Source organism: Panicum virgatum, chromosome 9N, assembly GCF_016808335.1.
Source record: "Panicum virgatum strain AP13 chromosome 9N, P.virgatum_v5, whole genome shotgun sequence".
Lineage (NCBI taxonomy): Eukaryota > Viridiplantae > Streptophyta > Magnoliopsida > Poales > Poaceae > Panicum > Panicum virgatum.
Window position 1 is genome coordinate 59,875,234 of NC_053153.1, and position 18,872 is coordinate 59,894,105.

Consider the following 18,872-nt stretch of genomic DNA (forward strand, 5'->3'; position numbering starts at 1 on the left):
ATTCTTCGGGTGGTATGTTGTTTGCGAAGACTGATCTTGTATCATCGTCGGCTGCTTCACGAAAACTGTGGCATGAACACCATCACCCATTGCACGGTCTCCAAGGTCTTTTTGTTCCGCTGCCATCTGAGCTGGGTAAAGAGGAAACACAGGTAAGGTCAAGGAAGAGAGAAAAAAACCTCACTATTCAAAGTTCTATCTTATTGAGACAACACTGCCCATGCATCACTGCTGCTAACTCCAGATAGGTATTACATAAATCCGGGAATAAGGAACTAGAGCATAACTCTTCTGTTTTGTCTGAGAGATTCTCAAGTTCTCTTGTACTATCTGTAGGCCGGGGTGTCACAGTACTACATTAAAAATTTTGAAGACTTTGTAGGAAGAATTGAAAATATTTTAGTCTTTCGCTCTCTAAAGTATATATCTTGGTATGCATTACCTTATGCCTTTCATAGTTGTATATTAATACTTAAATTGCAATATTGCTCATGATATTACAAAATACATTACCATGGCCAACTTTCCTACAAGATGGATAATAGATATAAGTAGAATACAAAGGCACTGGATGCAAATTCATACCTTTTTCCTCTTTACTTAGAAAAATCTTTATTTTTCAACTGAATGTATGATTTGACTGTTGTCTTTAGACCATCCTGACAATATATTAGAAAAGTGTGTGAGTGTTTTCAATACGAAGGGGTTACACTAATATAAAAATGAAGTATTATGGTAATGAAAAGTTAATGTTAAAAACCATGATTGTCACAGTAGGTTTGTAGCCTAGTTCTTCAATAGCTTTGTTACAACTGAATGTTCTATTGAGTGTCACATATTTAATCCTTGCTGGTGTAAGAATCTGAGGTTGGAACATTCCACAGCGGTAGAGAAGCTTGTACCCCCACTCTACCAAATAGCTTATGGGCTTGATGATAAGCACAGGTATTCTTATCTTGAATAATCTACAATAAATTTCCAAAATATTAGCAATAGAATTTGATCCTATCATTTGTGCTCTTAACTTTGAAAATATATCCTATTTAAAAAAACAATTTGAACGAATTATTTATTAGAAATAGATATGAAGTGAATAGTTCACAATTAGCCTCATTTCTATATTATGTAAATAATATGAAACTTACATGAAGCATTGGTTGCAAAGAAAGAAATGTTGAATAAAAGATAAATATCATCAAAATTTATAGCCGAACAAATGTACCTTAATAAAAATCAATGTAGCTTTTGCAATGCATCAATACATACAAAAAGTAGGAATACCATTTTAGATTTTTGGTAAAATATTTTTACAGAAACCATCAATTTTTTCCAAAGAAATTGATGTTTATATTCTATTCTGACAACACAATAATTACCATCAGAGATTAACACAGTGAATATTTCAAATATGCCATAAAACTATAGTGCATGAAATTGAAACTCTAATATACTAAAAATGAGTCTTTTGTAAATAAATTTAGATGAAAGTATTGTACGATAAATTATCCATCACATGGTGCTATAAGTAACATTCTACTTGCTATGTAACCTCAAAATTACTACACCAAAACTTAAATTGCCTAGAGGATTACTAATCAATTGAGATGCGTTGGATTATACAATGAATGTGTTGTAAAATGAGATGCACCAAACTTGATATGTTACTTTCATGCATAGTGAAATACGTTTTGCAAACTATAAAGTAGAAGACTATAATTAAGGGATAAGACTATATCTATAGAAAGGGCACCTTTTGTATCCAAGTTCTTCCTGAACCATGTCTAGAAAGTCCCACATATTCATTGGCTCCATATTAGTTATAAAGTAGGCCTAACAATTTTGAATGTCATGATAGTTCATATATAGTAGAGATCAGAGGTAGCCATTTGACAGTAATAACTTACTTTCCCTCCACTTCTTTTTGCACCCTCCACAGTAGAAAGAATCCTATCAGCACATATATGAGCATGTACCACATTTTCAACATACACAAAATCATCATAATTCTTTCCATCCCCAATAACAAACTACAAAAATAATATTACATTGTTAGGTCCACTTATGTATACATAGATCACAAAGGGTTAACAATAATTTTATTGCTTTATAGGTACGTAATAATAGTTGTTTCATTATTAATCCAGATTTGTATCACATGATGCCATAACTGCACAACAATGTCATTTATAGCTTAATAGGTACGTCAATTTTTGAGTTAATTTGTCTTGATTTGGTATTAGGTGGTACCATAACTCCATAACAACTTTATTTATAGCTAGATGGAAACATCAAATTTTGATTTGACATTAGCTAGTGCCAAAACTCCATAATAGTGTAATTTATGGCTTAATAGTTGTCTAGTTCACAAGCCTCGCTATTTCGAGACATATGCACTACTTTGGAAATTGGGCCAATTTTCATCGAGATAGATAAATTCTGCTTTAAGAGAAGATTCATATAGAACCAGCCAAAGTAGCCTAAAGTCCAGTAGATAAAATTTTTAAGAAAACTACTAGTACCTTGTATAACATACTACTATTATTACACCATTTAAAATAAGATAAATTTATCTAAGCATTTAAGATAAAGAATTTTCTTGAACATTCATTCAATGATGTGTAGATGTGCCTAAAGATCTAAAATGTCAGAAACAATTAGCCATGGGACATCAATGTCAATTACTATAGTCATCATTATATTATATGTTAAAGTAGATTTATTCCTATAAAATATTTATTAGCTCTGTGATACTAAACATAAGTTCTACTTCCTTACGTGTGTTCATCCATATCGATCCAGAGTTGGTAACATCATGTCACCAAGCCCAAAAATGCTACTAGGATGTATGCAACATGTTAGAAGGTCATCAGTTTCATTGGCCTTCATGACTAACTTCTCTGCTTCTGCCTTTGTTTTTGTATATGCATTGGGAAACTGCCAATGTGACATATTTGGTTAGAAATATTTTCATTATACTTTTATAATTCATGGGTTCCAAAAAATATTAAAAAAACAATATGAGTATGCATAAAAAATATATGCATCGGTGGTTCACTTTATCATCTTTCGAACCATTATTGCTAGAGGAAAAGTGATGTATACTTTTTTTCACAAATATCATCATGCAACCTTATCTGGGTATGGCAATGATTCATTTACGTCCACAAGTCCATGAACTCCGTCGAACACAACAGCACTAGAACTGGTGTGTATAAGCCTTTTCACCTTGCAGATCTTACATGCATCAATTACGCTCTTTGTACCTACGTAGGTGAAGCAAAAGCTAAAATTAGTAAATTTAAACCACCTTAGAATACTTCTTTAAATGATAGAAAACTTTTGAATTACATTATATTAGTTTTATATGGTCTGTTCGTATTTGGTATTATTGTTTAGTTAGCTAGGATGGAGTAATAACACGTTCATAGGTTCAAATTGAAACTCAATATAGATAGATATGGAATGATACCAATTCGTGTTTTATACATATTCTGTTCCTTATTGGCTTTATATTCATACATATTTCTATGCATGTTATAAACATCTAATGATAAATAATAATAACATCGTCACTCGCAAAAAATAATCAACTTTGTGAATATCATGTGCTTTGGACTAGATCTGAATACCACATTTCTGAAAGGTTACAAATGAGAGCTAATTAGATATGGAATGCTTGATATATTATTTTAATTGTGTCCTTGCCATGATTCTTTTACTAACCCTCCACGTTGACCTTATAATGAAGTTGCAAGTTATTCTTGCCGGGATTTGCAGCAGCTGTGTGGAATACAACATCTACCCTCTCAGAAGCTGAATAAAATAAAAACAGTTAGATAATGAGGTTGTGCAATTAAAAGTAGATACAAACTAGCTGCCTATCTAGAGAAATAGCATGGGCCAGGCTTGGGGCAGTAGTGTTGTTATTAGTCTATGATTGAATAGTACAACAGTTTGGCTGCAAATCTATTCCAAGAAGTACCTTATTGAGTCACTTTGTCTATGGACATAGTTAGGCACCAAATATTAATTTTCTTGTTGATGAAAAACTATGAGGAAGATTCGTACAGCAAGTTTATAAAAGAACCAAGTAAAAGTGAACATATACAATGAGTTGGAGAGAACAGCAAAGCATGTGCTAGTTTCTTGGCAATGAGGCTTGGTTTGAAGATTTTGGTTAATCCGACCAGAGTTCACACTGCAATCTCTTCCTTCAATTTGTGAACTTATTTTGCCTTTTGCATTGTGCACAATGCCGTACTACTACAGAATCACACACAAGCGTCTCATTACCGTCCGTTTGAAATGAACCGGCGATGCTAGTATATCACCTTGGAACTGGCTGTGATATCACTGGGTCGTAGTACAATCCGACAGTGATATGTTTGGCGGGCATTACCACTGGTTACAAACGGTAATGCCTCCTCTTCCTTTCCCTTAACCTCTCTCATGCTGTATTTCTTCATCTTCCGTGCTGTCTCCCTCTCCCATCCTCTTCCTCTCTCGTGCTCTCTTCATCTCCCTCTCCTTTATCCGATCTCATACTCCATCCCGTGCTCTCTCCCTCGTGAGGGGTCATCACTGTCAGTTCGTATTACGAAGCAAGAGCGGTGATGCCTCCTCTTCCTTTCCATTAACCTCTCATGTGTTTTATTTCTTCCTCTTCCATGCTCTCTCCCGTGCTCCTTTCCTCTTCCTCTCTCTCTCCCTTATCGATCCCATACTCCATACCGTGCTCTCTCCCTCTCGCGAGGGGCCACAGTGATTAGGGCGGCGACCCGGGGTAGGGATGGGCCTAAGTTATATCAAGGGTATTCAACTCAATTCCCATTTTTCAGCAAAACTTTTATATATATAGTGCATAATATGTATATGTAAATAAAAAAATATGAATATTACACAACATAACGGACTTCCAAACTTATAGTTTCTGCTTCGTGCTGCAGAATCATAGCAGCCCACGTTCCACCCTACCAATCCAACGGCCCATAGGTCCACTAATTAGCGGTCAGGCAGCTAGTGTGCCAGCCTGACCGATAGGCCAAGCGTCCATGTGCGGTCCCTCGATTCCCCAATCCCAGCCGCAAGCCTAGCTCCTTGAATTGGTGATCCCAGCAGCGAGGGCACGACGAGGCCAGACAAACAGATAGTTTAAAGACGAATGGAGGTAGGGGTTCCGCGGCCGGGTAGACGGGCTTGGCAGCCGAGCGGGTCATAGGCCGATGGCAATGGCCAGGCCAGTGCTGCAGCCAGGCAGGGGCGCATGGATTGGGCGTGCACAGCGTGGCGAGCGCTGGTAGGGCGCGGCGCTGCCGCTTCGCCCAGGGCGGCAGGACCTTCATAGCTCCGCCGCTCCATCAGTTGTGCCACGCCCCAGGGGCGTGGGCGAGCAAGAAGAAGCATGTCTGAGCGAAATCAAACTTGAGTTCAAGGTAAGCTGACTAGTGATAAATTCAATCTTTGTTTTGAAAATTATCATTGAATTTATAAATTTGGACTGTCGATTTTTTTTACAATTTTTCAAATTTTGAATAGCAATCTTTCAAATCCTGATGTGCACTTGCACGGAGGGCTGCGGTGGCGAGCGGGGCGGCGGCGTGTGAAACCTCGATGGCAAGCAGGGCAGCAGCGTGCCGAGCCACGGTAGTGAGAGGGGCGGCGGCCGCGAGGCTGCAGTGACGATGCGAGGTGCCGTGGCGGCGAGAAGAGCGGCGGCACGCGAGGCCGGCGCCAGGAACCGAGTGCATAGCACGACTACATTGCATGTGCACTGCTACAGCCTACCACGGCTGGTGGCTGTGAGTACGTGGAACGCGCACTACAGCCTGCTTGCTTGCGGTTCTAGCATGCGGCAGCGGCGCAACACACTCGGCAAGGCCTGCGGTGAGGCATGGCAGAGCGCGGAGTCGTGGCGGCGTGCGGTGCGATCCCTCGCCCACCGGCAGCTACGCGAGAGATGGTGATCCGAGGTATAGCCGGGGCGGCATGATCATGGTTATGGAGCAGTACCGGGGCAAAGGTTGATGAATTGACTGTCATATATAGTGGCGAAACAAGAACAATGGAGGGGGTGGTTTGAGGAACGTGAACAGTAGTAGCATACTCGGGAGCACAAGTCTGTGTCCAATATAACGACCTTCTGTTTCTGGTTGACCGATCATGCGACTAATCAAATAAAATGTCATCACTTGTTATTACTATAGGAAAGAAGTGAATATATAATCTTGTTTAGCATCACGTACGACGTATCACCTTTGATAACTTGGTCCAAGTTGCAAACGTCAACTGAGACAAAGACGGCACGGCCATCGCGCAGGGCGTCACCGAGGAGGCCCTCATTCTCGCCGGGGCCGAGCACGATGTTAGGGGCGAGGTCGGTGACCCTCACGTGCCACTCGCCGGAGCGGAGCAACGCGACCACGAGGTGCCTCGCCATGAACCCCGGGCCGCCGGTCACCGCGCGCACCACCTGATCGCCTCATCATCTCGCTGCGACGACCCCATCTAGAGATCGGTACACAGTGATTGTACATGCTAATTACTGGAAAAATGACTTCTAATACCGAGCAGCAACCCCCCGTTGGTACCGGACAGGCGACCAGTACCGATTGGCCGCTGCCCGGTAAATAAAAGGCTGTTTAGTGCCGGTCGGTACCACCGACCGGTACTGAATAGACAGAACCCCGGCAGGTTTCAAATTTTTTTTCTTTTCTCTTCTCACATTCTTTTCTTTTTCTTTTCTCACACAATCACAAAATCACAATCACATGAATTGCAATCACATATTTCACAAGTCTTGTACAATCACAATTACAAGTATTGCACAATCAAAATCGACTCAAGAAACAAGTCTTGCAATCACAATAAAGAAACAAGCCTTGCACAATCAAGAAACAAGTTTTTGCAATCACAAGCACAACTCTTGCACAATCCCGCCGGCCGCCGCTCCCACCAGCTCGGCGCCGCTGCCCCACGCGCGCGCCGGACCAGGTGGCCGCCCCACGCCGGGATGCCGCCCCACGCCGGGAGGCCGCACGCCCCGCCCCGCGCAGGGTGCCCCCCCCCCCCCCCCACTGGGAGGCCGCTCGATTTGATGCAGGCGGCCGGCCCCTGCTCGATCTGCGTCGGTGGCCTGCGTAGGTGGCCGGCGCACTCCCCCCGCAAGCTCCTGCTAGAGAAGAGAGAGAATCTAAGTGAGATGATAGGATAAGAGAGAAGAGAGAGATATGGACGGGATGTGGTGGACATATGAATAAAAAGATAGGCAGCCGAGGACGACGGAGAGGGCAGTAGTCCAGCCGCTACTAAAGCTCCAATTTAGCATCGGTCGGAGCCACCAGCCGGTACTAAATATTTTGGTGTTATTTAGTACTGGCCGGTAACTCCAGCCGGTACTAAATGGTTGCTAACTGTCGCAGGTGACTATCAGTGGAGCACTTTAGTGTCTGCTGATGCCTCCAGTCGGTACTAATTAACTTCTATGGACACTTTAGGTTTGGCCCGATACTAAATGGGTACATTAGTACCGGCCGAAACTGAGCCCGGTACTAATAGCCGCGGACGAATGTAGAGTTTTCTAGTAGTGGTATATGATTTGTCTGTTTCCAGTGCTTAGCCCTAGCTTGCAGGTATATTTATAGCCAGGAGCCCAGGACCGTGAACAAGATAATATAATGATGTTGTTATTTAAAAAAAGAATATAATGGTGTTGATCGCGATCAGTACACTCAAAGCAACAGGTACGGCTCATCCATCATGCTGCTGTCGCAAGGGACAACCATTATTATCCGGTCCTAAATCCTACAGTACTGGCGTACTGCTAGCTCCCTCCCTTGGAAACGTATTATTTCAGTAGTCAGCAATATTTTACTTGACGGTCATTATATACAGAAATCATATGAGTAGTAGTCGCACATGAAAATAAATTTTTAAAATCAGTATTCAGTGAGCTTTTAAAATATATATGGGACATACGTACTGCAGCCTACTACCATATAATTTTCCATCTTGGTTGCGGAAAACCCAGGCAGAAAGAAATGTGGATCTCAAGCTCGAAAAAGATGGGACGTGTAAATGCACTATATCCTCCAACAAATCAACCTTATACAGTGAAAATGGGGATAGGTACCCCTCCATTACATGGTTCTAGAAATACCCCAACCTGTCCACAATATTTGATATTTCGGGCTATCCAGATGTTGGAGTATACAATTTGTCTACTACTAAGAGATCACGCTTCTCACGGGTTCCAGAAGACCACCACCCCTTGCGAGAGGTTTGCCAATGACCTTCGGTTACCCATGTGTTTTATCCTGCAACATGAAACAAAGACAAACCACTCTAGAAAGGATATCGGAGGCCATTATCAGGACCTTCGGTACACTCTCAAGCTCTACACAACCTTCGGCTGCTTGTTCGGAGCTGGCAATTCCCAAGACATTGCATAGTTGAAGCTACTGGTTTTCTCTGGAAATGAACGTCGGCGAATTTGAGTCGCAAGCAAGTCTTGTAGATCGAGTTTTGAGGATGAAAGTAGTTTGGGTATGTTCACTACTAGAAAACTAGACATTAGTACCGGGCGGGAAGCCCCGGTTAATACCGCTCCCCGGCCCGGTACCGTCCGACCGGTACTAAATGCGTGTGGAAATGAACGTCGGCGAATTTGAGTCGCAAGCAAGTCTTGTAGATCGAGTTTTGAGGATGAAAGTAGTTTGGGTATGTTCACTACTAGAAAACTAGACATTAGTACCGGGCGGGAAGCCCCGGTTAATACCGGTCCCCAGCCCGGTACCGTCCGATCGGTACTAAATGCGTGCATTTAGTACCGGTCGGCCTGACCGGTACTAAATCACATGTTTAGTACCGGTCCAGGACAAAGCCGATACCAAAGAATCTTCACACAAAAAAATAGGTTGCTCCTCCGGCTCCTCACCCCTTTCTCTCTCCTCTCATTTTTCTTTGTACTACCTCATCGTCACCTTCATCTTCCTACTCTGTTCTTCAAGAACAGAGAAAAAATGTCGGTACCTCTGGACTAGGGTACCCCCTCTTGCTGTGTCTAGGCGAGAGCCTCGTAGTTATCCTTGACTACGCGCTGACGGCCTGAGCAGCCGGACCCCCGCGGTCCGAAGCCCTTCTCACCCGGTCAGTGGCCTCAGACCCATTCCTTGCTAGGGAAGGGTCCGGTGACGCCGCATGTCCCGGAGAAGGGAGCGCTCAGCAAAAACAGCCGGGGGCCCCGGACCTCCCACGGGGTCCCACACCCCCATATACAATCCGGACCCCTCAGCGGGGAGGGAACAGACACCCCGTCTGGGGCAGGTCCGGAGCCGCCACGTGTCCGCAGGCGCAGGCACGCGCGCGGCCGCGAACCTTCCTCGGGAAGACTCGCCCACCTACCACATTCAAGACGGGAGACGTAAGTGCGCTCTGCCACAGCAGAGCCCGAGGCGACTTTTGCCAGGCTGCACTGTTGATCGCGCGTTACCAAGGCACACAGTGCAGCCGCTGGCGCCGCCCACGCCACTAATGTCAGTCTGCTACGCCAGTTGGACACGACGGCTCGCCTTCGCCCATCATGACGCCTACGCGGTAGACCCAACAGTCTACGCCGCAACCTACACTACCTCAACGGGCGCCTCGCCGACGGGACAGGTGAATCCACTCCTCGGTCAGAGAGTCCACAGGGCGATGAAGCGTATCCGGGGGGGATTCTCAACCACTGTAGCATCATTAATGCCTTCTGCACAGTATACTATACATCCGCTATAACACTCAGGTGTTAATCCACTAGTTAAATAAATTAATCACGGTCATTAGTTTCAAACCACGCGACAAAACACAAAAATTGTTTCTGTCAGCCTGGGCCAGTTCAGCCCGGACCGGTCTGACCGGTATGGGCGACCGGTCTGACCCGAGCTGGTTGTTTTGGGTCCCACAGCATTTAAATCACTCTCTCTTCTCTCTACCCTCTCCCTCATACTTTCCGTGCTCAGCCCGAGCTCAGGCTCCCTTTTTTCCCCCTCCCCTCTCACCCAAACCCTAGAACCCAAATCCTTCCTCACCATCGGATTCCAAGGCCAGGGAAGGATCAAATCAGTGTGGGGGATCATCTTCCCCTTTATTCCATCCTTGGGGAGCAGGGGATTCAAGGTATTCGCGTGTATAGGAGCTCATTCAAGGTATTTTGCTTGTCATGGTCGATCTCTAGCTCTAGATGCTTTTAGGCGATTCCTCCGGTCGAATACGTCCTAATGGATCCCAGGGACTAGTGCCTAGAAGGGTGTTGGCTTTGGTGGGCGATTTTCGCCGCGCCAAGGATTCTAGCTTCTGGCTGGGTAGGACCGGTCTGACCGGTCGCATGGACCGGTCTGACCGGTAGCTTGCTGCGTTGAGTAGTACCGGTCTGACCGGTATTAGGGACCGGTCTGACCGGTATAGCAGGGCTGAGAAGGGTTCAATTAGGGTTAGTTGACGCAAAAAGTTAGAATTATATTTGTCTATAGACTACTGGTAATTTTAATAAAATCATGCATGTGTTCTCATGTCATATGCATATGCATACGTGTAGCAGCCACGGCGGAGGAGGTCGTATCCGAGGTGGTTGCGGAGCCACAGGAGCCCCAGGGGCAAGCCCCACAGCAGGAGGGTCGCGAGGAGTCGGCCCAAGGCCCAACTCACCCCAGTGTTGAGCAGCAGACGCAAGGCAAGCCCCGATGCACATCCTTTTATTTCAAATTATGACACATATATTTATGTTTCTATTACTTGTGCATTAGGTTTAGGACTTGTTTAGAACCCTAGTTGCATGATCCCTAGGTTTCCTCGAGTTATACTAGTATATAGAAGACGATAGAAATGAAATGCTTAATAGAACTCGGTAGAAGTTGAGTGATTTCGGGTCACTCGCGAGATATAGGGCATTTAGTTAATTTAAATTTATCGAATGTTGAATTAGATAAGAAAGGAAAGGAAGTTGGAGACCGGGCGGGGAGAGGTTAGCCCCGTCTATGTCGGTTAAGGACCGTTCGTTGTCTGGCCCTGTGATCGAGTTTGAATTGTACTAACCGCATGCCGGGAGTAGGAGGTAGTCGAAACCGGTAAGCCTAGTACTGCCTCGCTTCGAAAGTACATAACTGCATCACCACCCCGTAGGGCGATTCGAGTAGTCGCGGAGAAACGGGATGCATATGTTTACTTTTGGTGGTCTCACGTTGAGCTCGGCTGACTATATGAAGGTGGGGTGGTTCTGTAGTTCGATGTGGGGAGGGGAAGGGTTGGTGCGTGTGGTCCGACGGGGCTTTTGCGTGCCGTGTTGGTTAGGTCCACCTTGCAAGGTTAAATCGGATCGATTCGCCGTCAGTCGCTCTCGGATATGAGCACCTTGATCGCAGCACCGCATCGTAGTAATGTCTTATGGAACTTAAGTGATGATTGGAAATGACTACCATGAACTACTACTCCATGTCTGTTATGATTTCTTAGCAGGTGCAAATACTAGTTGAGAATGATAGAATATAGAATTGGGAGCTAAAAGTGGAAAAATAAGGACTCCTTTTAGAGGCTTTTTATGCAAAATAACCACCAGCCAAAAGCCTTGCATGTTTAGTTATGTGGGCTAAGTTATACCCACGGGTCGGGTAAGCCTTGCTGAGTATTAGAATACTCAGGGTTTGTTGCCACATTTATTATTACAGGACACCCGGACGTCGACTTCTGCCCCTGTTGTGTCAAGTTCATCTGCCGGGATGCAGAGGGGTGGCAGGTCGAGGAGCGGGACCCTTAGGTTAGGGCGCTGTCGAGTTGTACACTTGTGGGCTGAGTGTGCAGCCTTTCTGTTTTGCGTAGACCGGTCTGACCGGTCCGACCGGTCGGGGTGGATCAGAACTGATGTAAGCTAGAGTAGTTGTAGGATCTTTGTAATCGACTTCAGTCATGTCTATGTAAGTGTTAATCTTGTAAATTATTTATGTATTTGAACTCGGTTTGTAAAACTAAATGTTTCGTGTCGTGATCACTCTTGTATTTTCAAGTAATGAGTCGTGCTTGTACCATCTGCGCCCACCTTCGCGTGGGACTACCGGTGTTGTTTTGATCGGGCCGTGGGTTGAGAAAGGATCGCCAAATTAAGTCGTTAAGCTAATGCGCCCGATGTGTTCAAATGACGACCATTATGCTTAATTAGAGATTTAATTTGGCGGTTCCGTCACAGTTGGTATCAGAGCCGAAACGCACTAGGGGTGGTACGAGCATGACTAATTTTTGAATATTACAAACTAAAAATAAAGTTCTGACTTAGGGTGAGATGTAGTTAAGTAGTATGAGTGGGAATTATGCGAAGTAAGCCCTAGATATATAATAAGTGCTAGAGACGTAAGTAGGGTTTCAGTTTTGGTCGAGAGGTTAACGTAGGACGCTCAGGCATCATGCATCATGGCATTTAAATTTTTGGTTGCATGTGAAAGATTGGCACGGGAGTTTATGTATTATATCATGCATCATGGCATCGTAATTTCTAAATTACAGTAAATGTTTTGAATTAAGGGGTTGGTGCACAGTTAGGACTTAGAAGTTTATTTCTGCTGGGGACCGGTCTTGACCACCGGTCTGACCGGTTGATCGACATCGAGCCCATGCAGAGCCATGCAGACCAGTCTGACCGGTCGGATGCACCGGTCTGACCGGTTGAGCACAGACAGAGACCCCTAAGTTGTGTTCAAATAATTGAGTTTTGACGATTTCTTCCATGATTCGGGTGTTAGTTGCAGCCAAGATTTTTCTTAAGTAATCAGAAAAATGTAACTAACCCAATCATGGTTGAATGCAGAATGGGGGAACCACCGAACCCCCCTGAGTTGGCCCAGGCCATTGCGGCCATGCTCACCGGGCGCGACGAGCAGACCGCACTTCTCCGTGAGCTCGTGCCGCAGGGCAGAGCGCCGCGGCCTGACCATCACCACCAGCCACCTGCTGCTGGATACCCGAAGTTTCTGGCTACTCAACCACCGCTGTTTCATAAAGCGGATGAGCCACTGGAGGCAGATAGTTGGCTCCGGACCATCGAGTTCAAGTTTACACTGCACCCATACAATGATGGGGATAAAGCAGGATTGGCAGCCCAGCAGCTGAGGGGTCCCGCGCGCACATGGTGGGAGAATCATGTGGTAATGTTCCCCGCGGACACTTGGTTCACTTGGGCGCAGTTCAAGGAGGCTTTCAGAGCGCGCCATATTCCAGCAGGGGTGATTAGAAGGAAGCTCACAGAGTTCTTGGCCCTGAAACAGGGCCACAACAGTGTGTTATAGTATTCCCAGGCCTTCAACACACTGGCACAGTATGTCGGGTACCATGTAGACACTGATGAGAAGAAGCAGGCGTGTTTCCGGCAGGGGCTTAGCAGCAAGCTCCAGGATCGCCTGGCCATGATCAAGTTTGATACCTTTAGTGAGCTAGTCAATGGGGCTATCATTCAGGAGGATGCCCACCTAGCTCACAAGGCAGAAAAGAAGAGAAAGGCACCGGCATCGGGATCTTCTAGCAGTGCCCCTCAGAGGTTCTGTCTGGTGCAGTCGGGCCCACAGCGAGCCCCCTTTCAGCACCAGCCACAGCAGTAGTGGAGATACAGGCCCCCTCAGTACGCTCAGCCACAGGGGACAGTCAGGCCTCCTGCTCCTCAGCAGAATGAGCAGAAGGTCTGGGTGCAGCAACCGGGGGTGCGCCCCAATTTGTTCCCTTGTTACAACTGTGGGCAATCGGGACACTTCGCCCGTAACTGCCCAATGCCACCAAAGCAAGGCCAGCAGTCGAGCCAGCAGAACCAGAAGCAGCAAGTGGCTCACTTCAAGCCGGGGCAAGTGCACTACACCACCCTCGAGGGTATTCCTGAGGGAGCTCCAGTGATGACGGGTATGTTCTCCATAAATGATCAACCCGTTACTGTGTTGTTCGACTCGGGTGCATCTCACACCTTTATTAGTAAAGAGTGTGCTACTAGACTTGGGCTGGGTATAGAAACCATGTCAAAGCCGTATCATATTCATTCACCCGGGGGTCAATTGATAACAAATCATACTACCAAGCAAGTGCCTCTACGACTTCAAGGGAAAATCTTTGCGACCCATCTGATCATGTTGTCAGCCCAGAAAGTGGATATTATCCTTGGTATGAATTGGATGAAATTTCATGGGATTATTCTCGACACCTCATCACGTGCGGTGCACGTAAATTCTCCTATTCATGGTCCTATGACCCTGTGTCTTATGAGTCCCGCGCTGTTGACTCATACGGTGAATCAGGCCAAGAAAAAGAAGGTAGAGGATATACCAGTGGTATGTGAATACCCAGATGTTTTTCCGGATGATTTGCCGGGCATGCCACCTGACCGTGCTGTGGAGTTTGCTATTGAACTGCAACCGGACACAGCACCAATCTCTAGGAGGCCATACCGGATGCCACCTAATGAATTAGCAGAGTTAAAGAAACAATTACAAGAACTTCTTGATAAGGGTTATATCCGTCCTAGCATATCACCTTGGGGCTGTCCTGCACTCTTTGTGAAAAAGAAAGACGAAAGCCTCAGGTTGTGTGTGGATTGTAGACTTTTGAATGCCGTCACTATCAAGAATAAGTATCCACTTCTCTGGATTGATATCCTGTTTGATCACCTATTCGGGGCCAAGGTATTTTCAAAAATTGATCTCCACTCGGGTTATTATCAGATAAAAATTAGAGCTGAGGATATTCCCAAGACGACCTTCCTACCAGATATGGACTTTTTGAATATCTGGTCATGTCTTTCGGGCTAACAAATGCCCCTGCTCATTTCATGTATCACATGAACTCGGTGTTCATGCCCGAGCTAGATAAGTTCGTCGTGATTTTCATTGACGACAACCTAATATTTTCCAAGAATGAAGAAGAACATGCAGAGCATCTCCGTATTGTGCTTCAGCGCCTGCGGGAGCACAAGCTGTACGCCAAATTCAGTAAATGTGATTTCTGGCTCAAGGAAGTCCAGTTCTTGGGCCACATCATCTCAGACAAGGGGATTTCTGTTGATCCGAGCAAGATTCAGGATGTCCTGAATTGGAAGACTCCAGAGTCAGTTTTAGAGATCCGGAGTTTCCTTGGGCTAGCAGGCTATTATCGCCGGTTTGTACCGGAGTTCTCAAAAATTGCCAGGCCCATGACTGAGTTACTCAAGAAAGGAGTGAGATTTAGTTGGGACGACAAATGCGAGCAGGCCTTCCCAACTTTGAGAAAGCTTCTGACGTCTGCCCCTGCCCTCGGTCAACCAGATATTACCCGGCCTTTTGATGTGTACTGTGATGCATCAGGTACAGGCCCCGACTACGTTCTCATCCCTGTTTGTTTTCGCCGGATATTATTCGGCCATTAATACTTGTTGTAATGCATCAGGTATGGGCCTAGGCTGCGTCCTTATGCAGGACCAGCGAGTGATTGCTTATGCCTCCAGAGCCCTCAGACGACATGAGGAGAATTATGCCACTCATGATCTGGAGCTGGCAGCAGTAGTACATGCATTGAAGATCTGGCGCCATTATCTTCTGGGCAATCCTGTTCACATATACTCGGACCACAAGAGTCTTAAGTATATTTTTACCCAGAGTGAGCTCAATTTGCGCCAGAGGCGGTGGTTATAGTTGATAAAGGATTATGATTTGAAGATCCATTATCACCCAGGTAAGGCGAATGTCGTTGCGGATGCACTGAGTCGCCAGGCAAGTTGCAGTTGCACCTCAGCCTCAGTGGTGCATGAAACCTTGTGCCAAGGAATGGAAAAATTAAATCTGGCTATTGTATTTGAAGGCACACTTATTAATCTTACCCTCACACCTACACTCAGAGATCAAATTGTGGAGGCTCAGAAAAATGATGCGGGCATGGATAAGATCAGGCAACGGCTCAGTGAGAATGATCCTCAGGTGCAGTGCTTCCAGCGAGATAGTGAGGGGGTTCTTTGGTTTCAAGATCGGTTAGTAGTGCCTAAAATTTTTGAGCTTCGGAAACAAATCCTTGATGAGGCTCATCTTTCCCGATATTCTATTCACTCGAGCAGCAACAAAATGTATCAAGATCTGAAACAGCGATTTTGGTGGACAAGGATGAAGCGGGAAATTGCCAGATATGTATCTGAGTGTGATATTTGCAGAAGGGTGAAGGCGAGTCATTTGAGACTAGCTGGTCCCTTGCAGCCCCTGAGTATACCATCGTGGAAGTGGGAAGATATTAGTATGGATTTCATTGTTGGGCTTCCCAAGACCTCAAAGGGGTATGACTCTATTTGGGTGATTGTGGACCGTCTCACGAAGTCAGCCCATTTCTTACCGGTGAAGACCATTTATAGGGCACAGCACTATGCGGAGTTGTATATCAGTCGGATTCTTAGCTTGCATGGGGTACCCCGGACTATTATTTCTGACCGTGGTGCCCAGTTTGTTGCACGCTTCTGGGAGCAGTTACACTCAGCCCTCGGTACTCAGCTCATTCGTAATTCAGGTTATCATCCTCAGACGGACGGTCAGACAGAGAGGATCAATCAAATTCTGGAGGATATGCTGCGAGCCTGTATACTCTCTTACAGTAAAAAGTGGGATGAATGTCTGCCACTTACAGAATTTTCTTACAACAACAGCTACCAGGAGAGTATCAAAATGGCTCCTTTTGAGGCATTATATGGACGGAGGTGTAGAACACCCTTAAATTGGTCGGAAGCTGGGGAGAGAAATTTCTTTGGGCCTGATATAGTTCAGGAAGCTGAGGAGCAAGTTCAGCTCATCCAGAAAAATTTGAAAGCGGCTCAAACCCGCCAAAAGAGTTATGCGGACAAAAAGCGGCAAGCTATCTCTTTCCAAGTGGGGGATCAGGTTTATTTGCGGGTGTCTCCAATGAAGGGGGTCCAGCGGTTCGGGGTCAAAGGAAAGCTCGTACCTCGCTATGTTGGACCTTTTCCCATTCTTGAGCGGTGTGGGCCAGTGGCATACCGTCTGGAACTCCCTACTCAATTATCCGTAGTGCATAATATATTCCATGTCTCGCAGCTCAGAAAATGCCTTCGTGTTCCCACCAAGATTGTGGATATAGATGAGCTACAATTGGAGCCCGATCTTGTGTATCCCGAGCAACCGGTGAGAATTGTCGATTATATGACTCGAGTCACTCGGAACCAAGTTAGCAAATTTTATAAGGTGCAATGGAGTAATCACTCCGAGCGAGAAGCTACTTGGGAAACGGAGGAATTTGTTCAGGCCAAATGTCCTGAGTTATTACAAGCATATACAGGTACCCACCCATCCCTATCTTTCAATTTGGCACTTTCATTCTAAATCTCGGGATGAGATTCCTTTTAGGAGGTAGGATTGTAACACTCAGATGTTAATCCACTAGTTAAATAATTAATCACAGTCATTAGTTTCAAACCACGCACAAAGCACCAAAATTGTTTCTGTCAGCCTGGCCGGTATGGGCGACCGGTCTGACCCGAGCTGGTTGTTTTGGGTCCCACAACATTTAAATCACTCTCTCTCTCTCTTCTCTCTACCCTCTCCCTCACACTTCCCGTGCTCAGCCCGAGCTCAGGCTCCCTTTTTTTCCCCCTCCCCTCTCACCCAAACCCTAGAACCCAAATCCTTCCTCATCATCGGATTCCAAGGCCGGGGAAGGATCAAATCAGTGTGGAGGATCATCTTCCCCTCCATTCCATCCTTGGGGAGCAGGGGATTCAAGGTATTCGCACGGATAGGAGCTCATTAAAGGTATTTTGCTTGTCATGGTCGATCTCTAGCTCTAGATGGTTTTAGGCGATTCCCTCCGGTCGAATACGTCCTAATGGATCCCAGGGACTAGTGCCTAGAAGGGTATAGCAGGGCTGAGAAGGGTTCAATTAGGGTTAGTTGACGCAAAAAGTTAGAATTATATTTGGCTATAGACTACTGGTAATTTTTACAAAATCATGCATGTGTTCTCATGTCATATGCATATGCATACGTGTAGCAGCCGCGGAGGAGGAGGTCGTATACGAGGTGGTTGCGGAGCCACAGGAGCCCCAGGGGCAAGCCCCACAGCAGGAGGGTCGCGAGGAGTCGGCCCAAGGCCCAACTCACCCCAGTGTTGAGCAGCAGACGCAAGGCAAGCCCCGGTGCACATCCTTTTATTTTAAATTATGACACCTGTTTTTATGTTTCTATTACTTGTGCATTAGGTTTAGGACTTGTTTGTAACCCTAGTTGCATGATCCCTAGGTTTCCTCGAGTTATACTAGTATATAGAAGACGATAGAAATGCCATGCTTAATAGAACTCGGTAGAAGTCGAGTGATTTCGGGTCACTCGCGAGATATAGGGCATTTAGTTAATTTAAATTTATGGAATGTTGAATTAGATAAGAAAGGAAAGGAAGTTGGAGACCGGGCGGGGAGAGGTTAGCCCCGTTTGTGTCGGTTAAGGACCGTTCGTTGTCTGGCCCTGTGATTGAGTTTGAATTGTACTAACCGCATGCCGGGAGTAGGAGGTAGTCGAAACCGGTAAACCTAGTACTGCCTCGCTTCGAAAGTACATAACTGCATCACCACCCCGTAGGGCGAGTCGAGTAGTCGCAGAGAAACGGGATGCATATGTTTACTTTTGGTGGTCTCACGTTGAGCTCGGCTGACTATATGAAGGTGGGGTGGTTCTGTAGTTCGAGGTAGGGAGGGGAAGGGTTGGTGCATGTGGTCGGACGGGGCTTTTGCGTGCCGTGTTGGTTAGGTCCACCTTGCAAGGTTAAATCGGATCGATTCGCCGTCAGTTGCTCTCGGATATGAGCACCTTGATCGCAGCACCGCATCGTAGTAATGTCTTATGGAACTTAAGTGA

At 45.8% G+C, this 18,872-nt stretch overlaps 1 pseudogene; it reads right to left on the reverse strand.

Moving 5' to 3' along the window:
• Positions 1-596: 596 nt before the first annotated feature.
• LOC120689195 lies at positions 597-12,056 on the reverse strand (annotated as a pseudogene).
• Between the last annotated feature and the right edge of the window lie 6,816 nt (positions 12,057-18,872).